The 21556-nt window shown below is 40.9% G+C and overlaps 1 long non-coding RNA gene across 1 annotated transcript in view; it reads right to left on the reverse strand.

Annotated features, from left to right (window-relative positions):
* LOC119877424 overlaps positions 1–21556 on the reverse strand; it is a 112898-nt gene that overhangs the window by 81043 nt on the left and 10299 nt on the right. The gene's annotated exons all lie outside the window — the stretch shown is intronic.

A 21556-nucleotide genomic window follows, 5' to 3' on the forward strand; every position in this document is an offset into this window, starting at 1 on the left:
TCATAATCCTGAGATCATGATCTGAGCCAAAACCAAGAGTTGTACACTTAACTGACTGCACCATCCAGGCACCCCTCTCTTTATGTTTCTCTGTCTGCAATTCTACGGGTTGCCATAAGTGAATAATGGAATTGCTTGAGATAGTAGTTCTCAAGCTAAAATGCATATCAGAGTCACTTGTGGGATCCTCTAAATCTGTTGAATCTGAATTTCTCAAAGTAGAGCTTGAAAGTCTCCATGTTTGATCAGTTCAATAATTTTTAGGCAGTCAGTCTAGCACCTAGACATAGACTGGCTCTGGAGAAACCCTAGGTTGTGTAGCAGTTATCTACTGTTAGAATTGCTGCAGTTTGAGAAAACTGAAATAGTTAGGGATGCCCTTGAGATCCACTCATATCTTATTTTCTAGATAAATATAAATTATGTTTAAGAAATTAAAATTTGTTTATGAAATACCATGCTTGCATTTCAAAAGGAACACTTCTTGAAGACTTAATGAAGTAGAGTGCATAATTACCTAGTTCAAACCACAGCAGTCACAGTCCTAGAGATTTATGTGTGCTGCCTCTGTAACAGACATTTCTCAAGTTTATCATTCAGTGCATATGAATGTGGCAGAGTGGGCATGGGGGGGGGCATTAGAAGTAGAATGCCCCCCGCCCCCGCCACTTCCACTCTAGGCTTCACTGGATCACCCAAACCCAGGAGCAGCACCAAGGGGCTGTTCAGTTTTCCATAGATTTCCTGCATGCAGCTTCTTCAGTTCCCTTCTCTCACCACCCTCCAGACCAGCCAGGGAATAGAGACATCTCAGCCCATTACCCCAGACTCTCTTCCCTATTGTCTTCTTCCCTAGGATTTTCTGCACTAAAAACCTCTTCTCCTGTCTTTGCCAATAAAATACAGATCTTCATGGGCAGCTAAAGAACATAAATTATACCTTGGTTAAGGAAATAAATAATTCTGAAAGAAATAAAAATTTCCTAGCATTTCTCAGATTTTTTTCATGGCTTCAATTCTGTGTAAGTATGTATTTGCTTAGTAAATTTTACTAACAACATGTTTTATGTCATCTATAAGCCCTGTGTAACTTACTAGTAATTCTCCTATTGGGAGTCTCTCCCTTTCTCTTTCTCTCTCTTTCCCTCTCTCTCTCCCTAAATGTTACCTTTACATTTTGCCTGAGTTATAAAAAACAAATCTCTCATTTGCTGCCCATGATAGGCAGGATGAGAAGACATCATTCCAAGGTATAATAACATCTTTAAGAAATAAAATTTCTACACACAAAAAAGAACACTCAATTCTATCCCATTTAATCATATAAGATATAATTATGTTCATTTTACAGAAAGAAAACTGAGGATGGAAAGAAGTTGGGAAACTTGCTCAAGTTCAGCAGCACAGCAGGATTCTAACATAGGCAGAAGAGATTCTGCAGTCTACCACTGCATGGTATTTCCTTCTTCCTCCAAAAGGAAGTGGAAACATGCCTACGTTAAAAGTGATTTATAGGGCCTTTCCCGGGATGCCTGGGTGGTTCAGTGGCTGAACGTCTGCCTTTGGCTCAGGGCATGATCCTGGAGTCCTGGGATCGAGTCCTACATTAGGCTTCCTCCATGGAACCTGCTTCTCCCTCTGCCTATGTTTCTGCCTCCCCCTGTGTCTCTCATGAATAAATAAATAAAATCTTTTTTAAAAATAGGGCCTTTCCCTTATTTTAAATTTTTTTAAATTATTTATGATAGTCACACACAGATAGAGAGAGAGAGGCAGAGACACAGGCAGAGGGAGAAGCAGGCTCCATGCACCGGGAGCCCGACGTGGGATTCGATCCCGGGTCTCCAGGATCGCGCCCTGGGCCAAAGGCAGGCGCCAAACCGCTGCGCCACCCAGGGATCCCCCTTTCCCTTATTTTATATGGTAACTGCTCACCATTTGTTATTTCATCATCACTGATTGCTGACACTCAAACTTCAACCTGCCTGTCTCTGGTCTAAGAGCAGAAGTCTCTAATTAAGATGTTCCTGCTATGTGGCAGGACTTGAATTTTTGTGACTCTTTTCCTAAACACAATCTCTTCAAGGCCTCTCATCCCTGTTGGATGAAATGCCTCGATTGATCTGTTTACAGTGTGGCATTTATGGGTGGATTTTATGGAATCCAAGAATTAGGTTCTTACTGCTTTGATACTTTTCTGTTTTTGTTTCTTCAGCCTACTAGCCACTTTCCAGTGCTGCAAGGGTCCAGTTTGTTTTCCTCATTAGCCTTTTCAACAGCTCAGATCAGAACATCGCCAGAATTACTCTAAGCTTTGGAGTTCTTTGATAACTATAAAATGGAACGAAAGACCACCATCCGATCTAGGAGTAAATTCATAAATGTGGACTCTATTTGAACTTCTATAATTCTGTGAATATTCTGTTTGCCTAAAAGAATTCTGTTCTTTTAAACCAAGAGTTCCCTAAATAAATTATTATGCTTTTAAATTTCTGAGTATAATACTTCCCAGGGAAGGGAATATTAAGATAGGCTACTTTATGCAGCAGTAACAAAAACAGCAAAAGATTAGTGGTTCCTAGCAGTAAGTATCTTTCTCATGCTCATTCTACAGGTTGGGGACTCTATAGCATGTCACCTTACTTCAGGGCCCAGGCTGAGGAATTATCTACCATCTTGAATGTTGCTGCTAGTCAGTGGCTTTGGAATCAGACAGAGTCCATTCCATGATTTGTTGTATGAATACACTGCTTTTTCTGAGTGGACGGGTGAGGGATGGACCATGCCATCCCCTAGCAATATCCAAAAGCCTACAGTTGTATCCAGAGAATAACAGCTGTTTTTTAGTGTGTCCCCATGGATTCAAAGACTGGAATCATGTTTTGGCAGAGGCCAGCTGGTTGTTAACATAAATGTTTTCTTTTTATCTTGGGCACACAACCAGACTCTACACAATTAGATGTGGCCATGTGACTGAGGTCAAGTATAGAAATTAGAATGAAAGTGATGTATCCAGGATGGACTGTCTTATCTTCTGCCCTTCCTTCTTCTACAAACCCAATACAGACAAGCATTGGTGGCCTTGGAAGCCATGTGTTGAGGACAGCAGAGTCACAAGGTGGAAGGAGCCCTGGTCTTTAAATCATTGCTTGGAGGAAGGTTCCCTACCCATCAGGAATAGTCATTTTGGATTTCACTTGCACGTGCGCGCACACACACACACACACACACACACACTTCAAACATGTTTGAGCCATTCTTCTTTTTAGCCTGATTATTACAGCAGTCAGCATATCCTCAACGAATACAGAGATCTCTGACAAGGTGTTGGTGAACTGGTGAAGAGACCCTTCAAGGAGACAATTTGCATGCAGATTTTGGCAGAAGATTCTACAATTATAGAAAAGGATGGTAGGAGAGGAGGACTCAAAGAAGAGCAATGGTTCTCTTCTGGATATTCAGACCCCAGCCCAACTCTACCCATTGGGAGAAAGTTTGATGGTCTGGAGTGAGGAGTGGGATTCTCCTCACTCTTGTATGAACAGTCTTAGGCCCTCTAAAGAACCTCAGTGCCTCAGTGACAGTGAGCTGAGTGAACAGTCAGGTAACAGCCAGGTCAATGTGAGGCATTTTGTGCCTTCAAAATTTTGTTTGCCAAAAAAACAAACAAACAAACAAAAAAAAAACAACCAAAATTTTGTTTGCCACATGTTGGAAATCTCCACTCCTAGAGAAGTTCTTTTGAGCTTTAGCATTGATTCCAGAAGATTCTGTTAAATTGGATATCAATTATGAAAAAGCATAACTAATAAACTGAAAAGCAAGGTTTAACTAATGGGCAATGTCCACAATATGAGAAAGCCAGATGTGAACTGGGGGAGAAAGCAGGGCACAGCAAGTCTATCTGGGCACCTCAGTTTCAGTCCTGGCCTGGCCAACTTGATGTATTATTTTATTATTATTTTTTTTTTTGATGTGTTATTTTAAGCAAGTCCTTGGTAGCTCCATTCTTCAACTTCCTCTTTTCATTCCTTGTTTCTCTCAAGACTCAGCCCTTGATGTCACTTCTTCCTGGAAGTCTTCCCTGATTGCAGCCAGGGTTAAATACCCTGGTCGGGCATGTGCACCTCCTTCATGCTTCCACAGAGGACAGCTGCACCACAGCACCATGACCATGTCTCTCCAAATGGACTGGATATTCTTGGTGGCAGGAACTGTGTTTTGCTGGTGGATCTTTAGCATGTGGCCCAGGGTCTAGCATACCAAAGGTGTGTTAGTTTCTAATACATTAGAAACTTGTTCTGCTGGAGATTTGCATCCCACATAAAGAAGAGATCAGGGCCATCCTCATCTAAAGACAGAATCTGAGTTGGAGCCTGAAGGAAGCAGGAGAGGAGGGAACAGGAACTCCAGAGAACCATGTGGCAGGGCCTGACATTGGATCTGAAACAGCCTTCACAGGGCAGTGGGATGGGCAAGAAGTCCTTTGAGTCTCAGGTGGTATAAGCCAGTTACATTTCCATTTGAACACTGGGAAAGGGCTGGTGGAAATAGGATCCTGCACTTTTGTCCCCAGGAATGCCCTGTCACCTCCAGAGTTGTCTGGCTGCTATCCTCAGGCATCCCTATGCTATCATCAGCAATGCCAATGTCCAGGGGGAAGAAATAAATAAATAAAGTTATATTAATATCATCTCCATTAGAAACACAGGAAATAAATTAATGTTTGCCAAATGGGAAAAGAAAAAATCAATAGGGAAAGAAATATTATTTTTAATCTTCTGAGAAGGTTTTTATAAACAACAGAAAGGGAAAAAAATAAAAACCATGAAAAAGAATCTGCCATCATCCTTTTAACCTTTATTTATTATCACTCATTCTACATCATCCTGAACTGCATGATAATTTAAAATTTCATTTTAATTTCAATGTATCATATAATTCAACCTAGCCTTTTACAGCATATTTTTTTAACTGAAAACTTTTTAAATGTCTCAAAAGGAAATACAACCAGGGGGAGGGAGGGTAAGAAGTCCTGTAACCTTTTAGAGTAGTCATTTAATTTCTGAGATTAAAAGATCTGTGCAAAAATATGATAACACTAAAAGCAACAAACATGACCAGTGTGCATGTTCCTTAATGGCATGCCGACTCGTGTGGAGTGGCTGTGGCTGGCTTCTCTCTGTGTTCTTCTAGGCTTTCATTTGAATTCAAATTATTTTAGACTCTGGGCCATTTTGGTTGTTTTAGAAGAATATTTCTTCACTTGTTTCTACTATGTTTGATCCATTCTGAGATGGTGGCGTCTCCTTTCTGGGACTTGTCCTATAGTTCCTGCCTGAGAGATTTCTAGAGTTTCAGAAAATACTCCTATTTGTAGCTAACATTTATTGAGTACATACTCTGTGCCAAACACTTAGTCAAGTGTTGCAAATGCTTTTTGTTTTTAGTGCTCACCACCCTATGAGATGGGAGACTTTATTGTCCTCATTTCACAGGTAAGGAAACTGAAGGTCTGAGAGGTTAAGTAACCTGCCAGAGGTCACATAGCTAGGGAGTAGTAGATATTGGATCACAAGCCCAGTGGATGCCAAAGCTATACTTTTAGATTCATCAAAGGGGGCTGACCAATGGGAACAAGAGAGGTACTAGGCTTCCTTCTTCACATTATCTCACCTAGGCTTCTGCACCAGACATACCCTTCTCCCACGGCTCTGTTGGGAAACTTATTTTCTAAGAAAAAAACTTAATAGGGGGAGCCTGCTGTGTGTGAGCCTGGCTATGGAGTTAGGCTGGACCTGTAATATGGTCGCTAACACCTACACTTTGCCTGCATTCTTCTTCCTGGGCTCACTGTCTTGGCCTGGGCTCTGGTCTTATCATCCTGTTGTTTGTGGGCAAGTCTGAGTTGGCCTGTATTACCAATGCCAGAGATGCAAGCTGCCTGGCTCAGCAGGTCAGCAGGTCATCTGACTGTTTATTGCTTTCATCCACTGATTTACTCACTAAGGCATTGTGCTAGTTGGGATAGGTTAGATTATGCTGAAATAAACAAACCACTCCCCAAAGCTCAGGGATTTAAAATAGGAAAAATTCACTTTTTTTCCTGATATATATCCAATGTGAGTGGTCAGGGGCTTTTTCTCAGCTTCCATCTTGATGTGTGCTTCCCTGACCTCTATAGCAGGGGGGGCAGGAATGTGATGAATCATGCACTGGCTGTTCATGGTTCTGTTTGGAAATGATACGCATCGCTTCTACTTCCATCTCATTGGCTAAAGCCAGTCACATGACCAAATGCATCTGGAAGGACATTAACTGGAATATTTGTGAACACCCTTGATGACAGCCATGACACTACTGTAGGTACTCTGATACTGGAGAAAGTCTTTATTCTAGCAGGGAAGACACTTAATGAATCTGTGAATAATTTTAAGCAGAATTAAGTGCTATGAAAAATTGAGGAAAACCTTTTCAGAGAAGGTAGTTAGGAAAGACCTCTGAGAACATGACATTTGAGCTGAGAGTTTCAGTGAAGAAATGACCCTCAAAATCTAGGGAAAGAACATTTTAGGGAAAAAGGAACAGCAAGTGCAAAGGCCCTGAGGTTAGAATAAGCATCATATGTTTGAAGGACAGCTGGAAGGACCAACTGGCTGGGATATAGTGAAGCAGGGGAAGGTGGTTGTGGACAAGGGGTGGAGGGAGCCAGACCATGGAGAGCCCTGTAAGGCCATGATTAGGGTTTTGAGTTTTAATTCAAGTGTGATGAAAAGCTATCAGAGGGTCCTTAAACAAAGGAATGATGGATTCGATTTACATTTTTACAAAGATCATTGGACTGTTCTGAGGATAAGAGATGGTACCTGGCTAAAGTAAAGGTGGGGAAACCACTCCAGAAATGACTGTGTCAGTCTTGTGTCCTCTTCTCTTGCCCTGAGAGCCCAGAGACAAGCATCAATAGTTTGGACCTTTCTGTTCCTCAGAACTCCTCTCCTTAGCCTTCATGCAGGTGAGGCCTGGCTTGGGCAGGGGGCTCACTGAAAGGATGTGTGTCTTCCTCCTACCACCCGTCTCAGAATTTGCAAGGGAAAAATGACACTCATATGCCAGATCCCTCCTGCTAATTCCAGAATATAGAAGACATGGCTATAGGGAGTGATTCGAATCCTGTGGAAACTGTTTACAGTGGCTGGAGAGCCATCTCTACATTTGACTGCCACAATTTTTCTCCCTAATCATGCTTGAAAAATAAATTCCTTGCTTTTAAAAAAATTATAATTTTTAAAACTCCTGAACATTAATTTGCTTAATGCTGCCCTGTCACAGATGATGTGTTTCACCTGATGGTTTGGCACAAGAGATGGGCAGAAGGCACCTCATATATTTGTGTCAGGCTTCATTGGCAATGATGTTTGTCAGGGGCTATTTAAGTGACAGCCACAAAACACCTGATTATATACCTAGAATTACCTATTATGGCACAGCAGCTCACGCCTCTATCTGCCATCAGTGATTTGTATGTTTCAGTTGAAATGGGCATGAAACAAATCTGGAAGGAGGTAGATATCCAAATTAGTTCTCTGACCAAGATTTCACAATGAAAACAGGCCTCTTGGCTGAAAGTTTCTGTGTGGCAAATATACTTGGGGCATTTGCTGTTTTTCTTCTTTCTTCCTTCTGCCCATGTATAAACCTTTGGGCTCAGTGAAACCCAGGGGAGGGGCCCTGGCTGAGACACTGCAAATGAATTTCAATTAGAAAAGATTCTTTTCTATTATTGCAGAATCTACCCTAAATTCAAGTTCAACCCTTAAGATCAGAAAAGACAAATAGTAAAACCTTACATTTGTATAGAACTCAAATATTTTCCCAGATTTAAATCTGAATTAGTATGGAAACAAAAACAATGCATTAAAATAGTGCAGAATAAATTAAAAAGGGAGCAAATTTATAACCCTACCATGATCAGAAGCATACTGCAGTGAATCCAGTGCTTATTTTATTCTTTAAGTTGATTGTTTTGAATAGGTAACATATTTACATGTTTTAAAAATTAAAACAATATATATCTGTACCTGGAGCAATAATAATTTCAGGTTCCGTTATTTTGTCTGTTTGTTTTGGAATATTAGATTTATAGAAGAGTTGCAAAGAGAGGACAGAGTCCCTATGAACTGTTCACCCAGCTTCTGCTAATACTATCATCTATAACTGTAGTACTTCTGTCAAAAATAAAAAATTAACATTGGTACAATGCTACTGACTAAATACAGACTTTATTCAGATTTCATCAGTGTTTCCACTGATGTCCTTTTGTCTCCTTGAAATCTGACCCAGGATATAAGTTGGCATTTAGTTACTGTATGTATCTCTTTAGAGTTCTCTGCTCTGTGACAGATCTTCAGTATTTCCTTGTTTGCCATGACCTTGACAGTTTTGAAGAATCCTGGCTAGATATTTTGTAGACTGTCCCTCAGTTGGGATCTGCCTGACGTTTTGTATGATCATGGGTTTGGGAGTAGACTGCCACAGATGAAGGCCATTCTTGTACCATATTTGGGGCACACAACACCAGTTAACATTCACTTGGTTAAGGTAGTATCTGTTGCCCTTCAGATTTCTCTTCCATAAACTTATTATTTTTCCCTTTCCACACTCTATCCTTTGGACCTGTGTTATTGAGTCCAGGTCCAACTGTAAGAGAGGGGACTCTCTACACATATTACTTGAAATTCTTTTGTAAGGGAAATTTGTTCCTTATTCTCCCATTTATTTATTCAATCATTTGTTTATGTAAATATGGAGTCATAGATATTCATTTCATTCTTTGGGTTATAATCCAATACTATTGTAAGTAACTTTGTTGTGCAAGGCCATAAAGCAAAGCTTGTTGTTCCAGCTGTGGCCCCTGGGAGCTCTTTCCAGTTGGCTCCCTGGTCCTTTTGACATGACTCCACTGTTAACTCTTTCTTTTCCCTCCTAGACTTAGTAGTTGAACAGAGCTAGGAAATATATGTATGTATACTAACCCATGCATATACACAGATCTCTCTTTCTCAAAATAAATGAGAGTTCACACCAGTATCTGTGCCTCTAACCCCGCACCACAGGATCTAGTCTAGCCTTTTTTTCTTGATTTATGACTCCTTTCCATGACAGTGAGGAAACTGGCTCCTGTTGTCTGCAATGTCTTTATTTATTCGATCCTAAAATACATGTAGTCATGACTGTTAACCTATATGTCTATCAGAAATAAATTTATCAACTACAGTACAGTGTTTATGTACAATTTTTTTTGTCTCTAGCCTTAGTTTCCACTCCAGACATCATTTTCAAAGCTACTTATGTTAGTTCCCTTTTACTTCATCCCCTTCAGCAAATGTGTGTCAAGCATTGGTCACACAGTTAGATTCATCTATCTCAGTCTGCATTCTATCTTGGGATCCCCCAACAACCTAGTTTATTGTTTATTAATGAGTACACAGTGAAGTTCATACTTTGTGGTACACAGTTTTATGAATTCTGACAAATGCACCCACCGCCCTAGTACTACATAGTCAAAATGCCCCTGTGTGGCCCTTTGTAGTCAGACCTTCCCTATCCTCCAATCTACAGCAACCACTGATTTGTTTTCTATCCCTATACTTTTACAGATACTTTTTAAAAAGTTTCTCTATTTTAAAATTCAGATAGCTCCTTGTTATGTGGGCTTAGGTGTACCACAGACCACACCCTCTTAATATTGCATGTGCAAGCAGCTACCCCACCCATAGTAGGAAAAGAGATGGAGCACAGTGTGGGCTGCAGTTAACCTGCTGGAACACACACCCAGCTCCCATGCTTACTACCTGTGAGGCTTTAATCAAGTTTCACTAAACATTTCAGTACCTTGGTTTCCTTTTTTTCTGAAATGGGGATAATAGAAGAGGCTAGGAAGATGGTAAAGTAGGAGAACCCTAAGAACACTCACCCCATCCCACAGATGCAACTAGATAACACTCACATCAGTGTAAATAATCCAGAAATGACCTGAAGACTGGCAGAAAAACTCCACAACTAATGGTAGAGAAGAGACCACACTGAAGAAGTTAGGAAGCACAGAGATGTGGTGCAGAGCTAGCCAGACTGCAGGCCATCTACAGGATGGAGGGAGCTGTGGGTTCAGAGATGAAAGAAACAAACCCTCACACCAGGGAGCCTGTGCAGGGAAGATGAATCCCCATAATATTTGGTTTTGAAAACTAGAGGGGCTGAATTTTGTGAGTTCTTACAACCTGTGTCATGCTGGAACTTTAAAAAGTCTGGACCTAAAAAAAAATAAATAAATAAAAAAAAAATAAAAAGTCTGGACCTTTAAAAATCAGTGGGCTCAGCTCTGGGAGAGCCTGGACAGTGAGAGGACACTGAGGTCCTCACTATTAAAGAGATAGCATAACAAACAGCCCGGTGGAGTTATAGCATAACAGCAGCAGTTTGAAAACGCATGGAGCATATGGGAGGGAGAGTTATTTACTAATCTCAGAGCATGTGCTGGAGAGATAGAGATCTTTGGGACAAAGAGGAACAAAGGAACTGGCAGGCACCATTTCCCAGCTCCAGCTCCAGCTCCCAGCCTAGACACACAGCCACTTGCAGGAACAAGTGCTGACCCACATTACCTAAGTTGCTAACACCAAGCCCTGCCTTCTGGGCTTCAGGGACCTATCCCTTCCAGTAACACTTGCCTCAGTTTCAACACTGAGGGTCTCCTCCCCAGAAGACTGAAACAAACCTTACCAATACTGCATCTCCAGACCTGTGGGCTTTTGGGGGCCTTAGTCCTGGTGGTGGTAGTGGCAAGCCCAATACATACCTTGTCAACCTGGCCAGCCTGGTCCCCATGGTGGCATCATGTCCCTTTCAGTATGGCTCTAAAACTGGGGCCACAACCATGGCAATGTTCAAAAGCTCCATGAGGGGGGCAGAAACACTCTAAAGTAACTTCTGCCTTGGAGTGAGGAGATAAAAACCACACACACCAGTTAGATTGTGATCCGAACAGTGGACTGGGGGCAGAGAGCTGGTCTGATTTCAGGCCCTGCTCAAGAACAAAAACTTCCCAGAGGATAACAGAGAAAAAGCACCCAGTAGTTTGGTGCTACTGCATGTCTGGCAAATGCCTAGTCTGACCAAACTCAAGCCCAAGGTGGCCCCAGACCAATCCACTAACACCACAGGGACCAAATACTGCCCACAACAGGCAAAGAGATCCCCTGTGGATGACTGGCCTGAAGAAAAAAGTGGCCAAGGCACAACAGCAGGGTATATGCAACACACACAGGGAACACTCCTGAAGCACCAAGTTCTGGTGAACAGGGGACACTGCACTGCAGGGCACTACAGGGCTTCTTCTTCCTGAGACCATTACTTTCAAGAGTAGAAGATATAGCTGACTTTCCTAACACACAGAAACAGACACAGAGTCAGGCAAAATGAGGAGGCAGAGGTATATGTTACAAATGAAGAAACAGGACAAAATTGCTGCAAGAGACCTAAGTGAAACAGATATAAGTAAAATGCCTGATAGAGAATTTAAACTAATGATCATAGAGACACTGGACTTGAGAAAAGAGTGGAGGACATTAGTGAGACCCTTAACAAAGAGATTTAAAAAAGAACCAATCAGAGATGTAGTACTCAATAAGTGAAATTCAATACACTATATGGAATAAATAGCTGACTAGAGGAAGCAGGGGAATGAATTAGTGACCTGAAGGACAGAGTAATGAAAAGTAATCAAGCTAAATAGGTGATAGAAAAGAAAAATGCAGAATTAGAAGAGACCTAGGGAACTCAGTGACTCCATCAAGTGTAAAAACTTTTACATTAAGGGATCTCAAAAGAAGAAGAGAGAGATAAGGAGGCAGAAAACTTATTTGAAAAAATAAAGTTGAAAATTTGCCTAAAATAGGGAAAGAAACAGATATCCAGATCCAAGAGGCACAGTGAGCCCCAACAAGATTAACCCAAAACTCCCAACAAACAAACAAAACTCTAGATCCAAAAGGCTTCACAGGTGAATTCTACCGAACACTTAAAGAAGAGTTAATAGAAGAGGAAGTAAAACTTCCAAATTCATTCTATGAGGTCAACATTACCCTGATACCAAAACCAGGTAATGACACCACACACACACACACACACACACACACACACACACACACAAGAGAATTACAGGCCAATATTTCTGATCAATATAGATGCAAAAATCCTCTACAAAATATTAGCCAACAATACACTAAAAAAATCATTCACCATGATCAAGTAGAATTTATTCCTGGGATGCAAGGCTGGTTCAATATTCAGAAATCAATCAGTGTGACACATCACATCAACAAGAGACAGAATAAAAACCATGTGATCATTTCAACAGATGAAGAAAAAACACTTGACAAAATACAAATCCATTCATGATTTTTAAAAAAATCCTCAACAATGTAGGTTTAGAGAGAAGACACCTCAACATAATAATAACCTTATATAAAAAACTCACAGCTAAAATCCTACAATGGACAAAAACTGAGAGCTTTTTCCCTAAGGTCAGGAACAAGAAAAAGATGTCTACATTCACTTCAATGTAATACTGGAAGTCTTCACCACAGCAATTAGAAAACAAAAAGAAATAAAAGGCATCCAAACTGGTAAGAAAGAAGTAAAACTTTTGCTTTTGGCAGATGATATGATACCATACATAGAAAACCCTAAAGACTCCAACAAAAAATTCTACTAGAATTGATATATGAATTTGGTAAGGTCACAGGACACAAAATCAATATACAGAAATCCATTGCATTTGTATACACTAATAATGAAGTTGCAGAAAGAAAAATCAAGAAAAGAATCCTATTTACAATTGCATCAAAAATAATAAAATATCTAGGAATAAACCTAAGTAAAGAGGTGAAAGGCCTACACTCGGAAAACTATAAAAAACTGATGAAAAAATTGAAGATGACACAAAGAAATGGAAAAACATTTCATGCTCATGAATTGGAAAAACAAATATTGTTAAAATGTTTATATTACCCAAAGCAACCTACAGGTTTAATGTAATCTCTATCAAAATACCAATAGCATTTTTCATGGAGCTAGAACAAATCATCCTAAAATTTATATGGAGCCACCAAAGACCCCAAATAGTCAAAGCATTCTTGAAAATGAAGAACATAACCTGAGGTATCACAATCCCAGGCTGCAAGTTATATTACAAAGTTGTAGTAATCAAAATAACATGGTATTGGCACAAAAATAGACACATAGATCAGTGGAACAGAATAGAGAGCCTGGAAATAGACCTATGATTATATGGTCAATTAATCTTCAACAAAGAAGACAAGAATGTGTAGGGAGGGGGAACAGTCTCTTCAACAAATGGTGGTGTTAAAACTGGACAGCAACATGTAAAAGAATGAAACCGGACTACTTTCTTCCACTATACACAAAAATAAACTCAAAATGGATTGAATTCCTAACCGCAATGACCTGAAGCCATAAAAATACCAGAAGAGACCACAGGCAGTAATGTCTCTGACATCAGCTACAACATTTTTCTAGATATGTCTCTTGGGGCATATTGGGACTACAAAAAAATAAAAATCTTCTGCACAGTGAAGGAAATAATCAACAAAACTAAAAGGCAATCTATGGGATGGGAGAAGATATTTGCAAATTATATATCTGACAAAGGGTTAGTATCCAAAATACATAAAGAACTTAAACAACTCAACACTGAAAAACCAAATAATCCAAATTTTTAATCCAATTTAAAAATGGGCAGAAAACATGAATAGACATTTATTCAAAGAAGACATCCAGATGTCCAACACGCACATGAAAAGATGTTCAATGTCACTCATCATCAGGGAAATGCAAATCAAAACTACAATGAGATGTCACCTCACACCTGTCAGAATGGCTAAAATCAACAATAAAAGAAACAGCAAATACACACACACACACACACAGGAATATTATTCAGCCATAATAACATAATAAAGAATGAAATCTTGCCATTTGCAAAGACATCGATGGAGCTAGAGTGAAATAAGTAAGTGAAATAAGTGAGTCAGAGAAAGACAAATGCCATATGATTTCACTCACATGTGGAATTTAAGAAATAAATGAACAAAGGAAGAGAGAGAGGGAAACCAAGAAACAGACTGTTTAGTGCCATAATGTGGATCATACCTCTCTTTCATTGATACTGTATCATTAGCTTCTCTAATGGCTCCTAGCACATGGTATAGATAATATGTAGTTGGCGAGTGAATACATGAATCCTTACGATGTGCTGGTGGTACTTGGAAATGCAAAGATGAATGAATCCCAGTCCTTTTGTTGAGTGCGAGAGGCAGGCATGTAAGTGCTATAATCCATGCCTCACAGAGACAGGCCTGGCTGGCTCTTATTGGGTCACTTGGAGACAGGTCTCAGGAGGATTAGAAATCCACTCTGTGGACAAGTCGGGAGGGGTTGCTTTAAGTGAAGACATACATGTAAGCTTCTGGAGGCTTGAGAGATCTTGGGATGTTCTGAGAATGGCAAGTAATCTGATATGACTGTGCATGGAATGCTTAGTCACAGGGAAGCAGGAGCTAAGGCCAGTGTGGAGGCCAGGGCCAGATCTCAATGGTTGTTATGTTCCATGCTGAGGAGTTCAGATTTTTTTTGGAGGGCAGTGGAAGCCACTGAAGGCTTTTGAGTAAGAACGTGGAAGCATCAGGTATGTGTTTGGGTGGGTTAGTGAGGATGCAACAGTGAGAGTGGATAGAGGATAGAGGGGGCATTTCAAAAGCAGGGAGACCAGAAGGAAATTGCTGGGGATAGCTAAGAGAGACACAGCTGTGGTCTGAACTTGAATAGTGGAAGGGGGAAAGGAGAGAGGATTGAGAGACATTTTAATGGTAGATTTAACAGGATTTTGAGGTCAACTGTATATAAAGGACTGAAGACAGAAAGTAGTAGAGAAAGTGACAGCCAGTGTGCCTATTTTGGGTAAACTTCTGGATGGTGGAAACATTCCTGGATTCTACCTGGAGGTGGGATAGAAAGAATGAGTTCAGGTACCCACAGATGTGCCCATTACATACATCTGTGCACATGTGTGCATATACACCATTCACCCACTAGTAATTATTGACATTAAAACAGAAAACACAAAATCAAAAGTGACAGAAGGGGTTAAAAAGGTGCTTTAAAGAAACATAAAAGAACAATGCATCTTCCCCAAATGGTTCAGATTGAGACGAGGGCCAGGAAAGGAACTATGTGCATAATCACTGGGTTGTGGAATGACCTAGACCTGCTTTGTCTTCAGTCACCTCTGATGCAGGGCATGATCTGTCCCTGCAATGGTGACCTGAAATAGATAAAGTGACATACTGTGTCTATGGATATAACACCACTACCCACTGCCCACAGGAGAAGCCCTCTGAGTCCTCATCCTCCCTGGGATGATGACATTTTCACAGCGGCAGCTGGTCCCGACCACAGGTGCAGCCTAAGACCTTGGAGCAGAAAGAAACTGAATGGCCCCCATGAGAATTGAAGTCCTGTGACCTTCACCTTGTTAATGGTGCTCTAATCAATGGAGCAAACCTGTCCTGCCCGGCAGAGGGTGCTTTATACTCCAGTCCCTGCCTGCTTTCCTGGAATAACATGCCCTGTGACATAAGTGCTGAAATTAAATGTTAAATTCAGAGGAAAGGCCATATGGTATGAAAAGGCAACTCAGGACACAGACACTAAGAAAATGTGGACTTGATTCTGACACCTTTTTGAGGGGCACAGGCCTTTAATCAGGCAGGGTGTTCCTCTTGTCTATGTCACTGCATGTGTGCATCACAGGGGCAAGAGAGACCCAGTCTGCACTCAGCACTCCTGTGACTATAATAGGACAGCTTTATGGCGAGCAAGGAGGCACATCTATTACAGAGTCTCTTGCTCCAAACTGCAGATGAGAGAAATTCTCTAATCTCACTCAGTTTTAATCCTGGATTAAGGCAGATTTGTTAATAAAACACTAGTAAAATCAAGAATAGTTTGCAATTATCTTCAGTTTCCATTACATATGTTTTATGGTTTTTAAAACACGCACAGATGAAGTAAAGCATATTTTAAAGTCCCCAAACTTCTGAATAAGAATTCAGGGAAATTGAGAGTTCCAATGATAAAGTGACTGCAGGAAAACGCAAAGAAGGATGAGAAGAGAGAAGAGAATAGTTTAAGATAATATTCTCAATGTTTACCTATCAGGCTAATCCAATCAAATGATGACCCCCAAACAGTGTGGCATGGAGGGTAATGACAAGTTTGTTGAGATGCATGTACTGTGGGTCAAGCTCAGACACAGGTGTGCTAGCCCAGATTGTCTCTCTCACCTAAGGGAGAGCTGCATTAGCTATGCAGACTGGTACTTTCTAGCAACTCAAGGAGAATGAACTATCCTGGCTCTTCTGCTCTGCACACAGGACTCAGCCAGACACGGCATCACATATCTGGGGAATCTGTGAAACCCTGAAGGGGACAGCCCCATTAGGCTGTGCTGAGCCTGAGTCTTTAAACTGCCTGCCCTCCAGCTCCAGGGGAGCCTCCTGTGGCTGCCTCTTTTCTCATTTCTAGAAGTGGGGCTGCTGGTGGTGCTAAGACAATGCAGTCAGGGTACAGGGTAGCCTTGTTCCTTCGAACCTTTGGGAGGGCATTGGGGTAGTAGCAACAGTCTGTGAAAATGAAGCACTTTCTGCACATGCTCTCTGTGCAAAATCCTGCCCATTTGTGTTAGCCTCGTTTCAGAGTTTGTTGTGCACAGACCCTCTCTCTCTCTTCCCTAGGGACTGATTCAGAGGTGGAGAGGGTCCAGAGAAATAACTGTCCCCACCTGTCCACAACTGGGTCCAGCTCACATGTATGTTTTCCTTGTTCAGTACAGTTAGTTCATACAATGCTGGGTTGGAAAGAGTACACTTTACATAACACTTTCCTGGCTGTGGCAAATTTGAGAGATATGGTAACTCTGGGCTGTATTCTATCTGGTGACAATCCTCAGGAGAGCAGGGGCAGCCACTCCCATTAGGTTAGGTGGGTGCACACACTGCTCACCAGAGGCCATACCACTCCCTAGGGACCACTCTTCACAGAGGCTAACTGTCCCTACCATTCATTGCTTATTCTACTTGTGCTGCTGTTCATCTTACAGTAAAGAAGAAATGGACTCTTTCTTGTTCCTGTGTCTCTCTTGGGGGAAACGAGAAACCGCAAGGGCTGCATGTTTTGTCAGCATGCCTCACTCATTTATGGTGCTTGCCTGGCCCCTGTGGGCATTTGTTTTTGTAATCCTTACAAGTCTAGGCGTATATAACTGGCCAAAGCTATATTTACACAGAACAGCATGCACTGTTACAGACAATATCTTGGATTTGACTAGATGCTGTGGATCTTTGGGAATGGTAACTTTCCAATCCATTAATGTCAACTCCACAAATCTTCATACGGCATGGAGAAAGATTTCCTAGATCTGAAGTACAGCTCAGGAGGTTCAGAACACCCTGAAATTGTATACAAAATCTTATGTAAGAGAATTTTTCTTTTTTTTTCCTTGAGCAGAAAATTAATAACTTTCATTTGTTATGTGTTATTCATGGATTCTTAAAATAGTCCATGTTCCAAAAGAGTTAATGATTTAGTAAACTGTATGATTATACGTCATCTTATTCCAAAAAAATGAGATTATTTACAAAGATGCCTATAACATAAAAGTTATAATAAATTAGGACCAAGTATTAAAATGACAGTTGGTTCAGCTGATCTGGCTGTTTGGGACCAAGGTCCCTTCCCCATGAACTTGTTATATGTCTCTCGGGATCATTCATTATTGAGGCTCTTTGCTCCTAACAAGACCTTCAAAAGAGAAATGACTTTGGAAGGCTCTAAGTCCCTGGAGCATGTCAAAGAGAGAAGTAGCTGAGGATTCTTTCTTAAGCACATCTAGAAAATTATACTTATGTAAATATACATAAGTATGAATATGTTTATGTGTATGTACACTAGTAATGGGTGTGTGGCCGTGTGTGAATGTGTATATGTGACCTTGAAAATATGAGTGTATGTATATGGTGCTGTGCTCAAAACTACATGTATGTATGATTTTCATCATATGTTTGTGAGTGAGTCTGAGTATGCATACCGATATATCACAGTCCAGCAAGGCCCAGGGGAAATATAATAGGTAAAGAAGAGGGCAGAGTTCTCTGGGAAGATTGGGGCATAATTTTTAAGTGGTGATAAGGATGAACACTATTTCAGGATACACTCAATGATCTAAACATCTGAGAGTTCTATGGGTGGTAAAATCACAGGTAGTACAAATACTACTGTAGTTTGTTGTCTATGCTAATAATGGAAACATTAAATTTCAGTTTCAGCTAGTGAAAATGAAGATGTAAGTTTTTCCATTAAAGTTTATGAACCCTCAGGGATCCCTGGGTGGCTCAGTGGTTTAGCGCCTGCCTTTGGCCCAGGGCATGATCCTGGAGACCCAGGATCGAGTCCCACATCAGGTTCCCTGCATGGAGCCTGCTTCTCCCTCTGCCTGTGTCTTTGCTTCTCTCTCTCTCTCTCTCTCTCTGTCTGTCTCTCATGAATAAATAAATAAAATTTTTTTAAAAATAAAATTTATGAACCCACCCTCTAAAATATATTCACAGCCTCAATGAAAGTAACTATTGACCTTGTGTTAAGAACCCCTGATTGACAGAGTCATGTCCAACGTTTTTAAGGAAAATATAGAATAGAGCAGAAGGGGATGGAAAATATCAGAAAGTATCTCATATAGTAAGAGGTATGATATTAAATATTTTGTTTCAATAACTGTGTGCATATGTGTGTGCATGCTGGGTCATGATGTGAAACTAGGCAAAATAGATTTTAAAATGTACCAGAGTGTGAGTTTTAAATAAATCCTAAGTCTTCTGGAATGCAAGTGAAGAATTTTAAGTGCAAGAGCACCTGCCTAGGGTTCAGTTGCAAAAACCTTCCTCCAATAGCTGTGAGAAGCATGGACCAGAGTGAGGTGAGGCAGAAAGAGGGCAGCAGTTAGCAGGTCACCATGGAATTTGAAGAAGCAGGAGAGCATCTATGTGATGGTGAGAATGGAGGGGGAAGGACAGATTCTAGGACATAAGGAGGTGGAACCTAGGAACTTGGTGACCCATTAGATGTGCACAGGAAAGAGTCTTGCTTTAGGCTCCTAGATGGATGGACATGCCAATCTTAGATGGAGTTCAGAGAAGCAGGACCTAGACTGAGGGGGACTGAATCTGATTTTTGGTGCTCCAATTTGGGATGTCACTAATCTCTTTCTAGATCTCAGTTTCATCATTTCTGAAATGTAGCATTTTTATCTGAAAAGAGATTTTTTTGAATATTATATATAAAGATTCTACCCCATGAAGGTATTTATGTGATTACATTAAGTGAGATTGTGTACATGAAAAGAACCTTCTAAACTAAATATTAAAAATCTTTCTACAAATAATAGTTATCTAATATGTAAATAAAGTCTGTTTTCTTTGCAAGGGACCAAAGCAAACTGAACTGAGTGCAAAGGGAACATACTGGCTTATTTAAATAGAAAGTTTATTTATTTTTTTAAAGATTTATTTATTTATTTTAGAGTGAGAGCAAGAGAGAGAGAGTGTGTGTGTGCCTGAGTGAGGGAAGGGCAGAGTCTCAAGCAGACTTCTTGCCAAGCACAGAGCCCCATGCAGGGCTCCATTCCCATGACCCATGAGATCATGACCTGAGCCCTGAAACCACGAGTCAGATGCTTAATTGACTGCACTATCCAGGTGCCCCCCGAAAGAAAGTTTAGTGAAAAGTCTAGCTTCAGGTAGAGCTGGATCCAAGGATTCCTGATTTTGTTCTTGTTCTTGTCCAGGGTCTTTTCTGCTCTCTGTAATGGTTCTTTCTCAAGGAAGCTTTCTCCCTGAGGGGCAAATTGGTGGCAGCATCTTTAGCCTCCTAGTCTTCCAGGGTCCACACTAGAATTTTATCATTAGTGTAGGGCTGCAAATAGAGGAGGCGCGGAGCACATTTCTGGTGAGCTGGATGTCTGGGGTCCATGGTTGAAAGCATGAACATTCGTAGAGTTCTTAAGATTCAGGGCTGCTTTTTAGAGGATTGACTGGGATGAAAATTCAAAAGCCTTGATAACTAGGAAGCCCCATTCAAGAGAGGGAAGTCAGGATTTTGCAGTGCAAGTATCCAGGAGCATTATAATTCTCTTCTGGATTATTAAATTGAGAGGTTATAGGACATCTGTGTGCATCGGATAAGAATCCAGGGCCCATAATCTTCCAGGGTCTCTGCAAAAGGAACTGCACGTTCCTCCCCACCCCCAACCTCCAGCCCCTGGTCCTAGAGCCTGGAGCCTGTCTGGCTGAGATTTCTTTGCATTGAGGCCCTTAAGATAGGCAGGGGGGCTTTGAGAGGTAAGTTTGTGGTTAGCACTTTAGCTCTGGGCCAGTTGATCATAAACAGATTTTTACAGTGCACATAAAGTACTCCAGTTGCCCACACACATCTACAAGTGGATTTGCACATGTGTTCGTGTGTATACAGACACACACACACACACACGTGCACACACACCTCAAAAAGCAATTTTCCCCCCAGAGCATCAAGAAAGTTCCCCTTTCCACTTAAATGCTTTTCCAAATAGTCTTATTTTATTTTATTTTTTTTTATTTATTTCTCTGCCATATCCTTTTCAATCTGGAAAGTGACTTGGCCTCTTTTCCCCCATCTATTTTCTGCCTTCCCGCTATTCAGTTTAGGCATGAAACACAGAACTAGATTGAAAGCATTCAATGGCTATTCAATCGGAGAAGAAAAGAGCCCCTTGGAGCTTTATTAGATATGAAGATCCACAATAAAAATCAATTTCTGCCTCTTTATGCAGTTTAAATGACAAAGCACCCACCCATTCTGCAGCCATTGTGCCGGGGAAATGTAATTCAGTCCCCGAGCTGGGCCCAGAGCGCCGCAGACTCCCTGACCTGCACTGACAGATTCCAATATGATACAGACCTTCGGAGATAATGACAGCCACTTCATCTCACTGCAAGAAAAAAGTTATCTGATATCTTTGAGGGTTAAAAGGCTATGTGGGCAGCATTTTCAATAACCCACTAAATCAGCATCTTAAAAAATACCTAAGCTTTGTTCCTTTAAAAAAAATTTGCCCCTTACTCCTAACTCCATTTCTGAGCCCCAGATGACGGTGTCACAAGTGTCTCCTGCCAAACCTATTGAGGCTTCTTCAGCACAGAAAGGGAACCTCCTAGATAATTAGTCCAAAGGAAAACAAGGTGAGAGAAATGTCTTTATTCCTCTAAGGAATACAATCTTCAGGTGTCCAGGTCTTAGCAATATAAATGAAATGAAACCAACTTCAAAACAAAACAAAACAAAACAAAACAACACAACCCTGGTCCCAGACCTGTTCTAAACAGTTTAA

The sequence above is a fragment of the Canis lupus genome, chromosome 23 (assembly GCF_011100685.1).
Source record: "Canis lupus familiaris isolate Mischka breed German Shepherd chromosome 23, alternate assembly UU_Cfam_GSD_1.0, whole genome shotgun sequence".
NCBI lineage: Eukaryota > Metazoa > Chordata > Mammalia > Carnivora > Canidae > Canis > Canis lupus.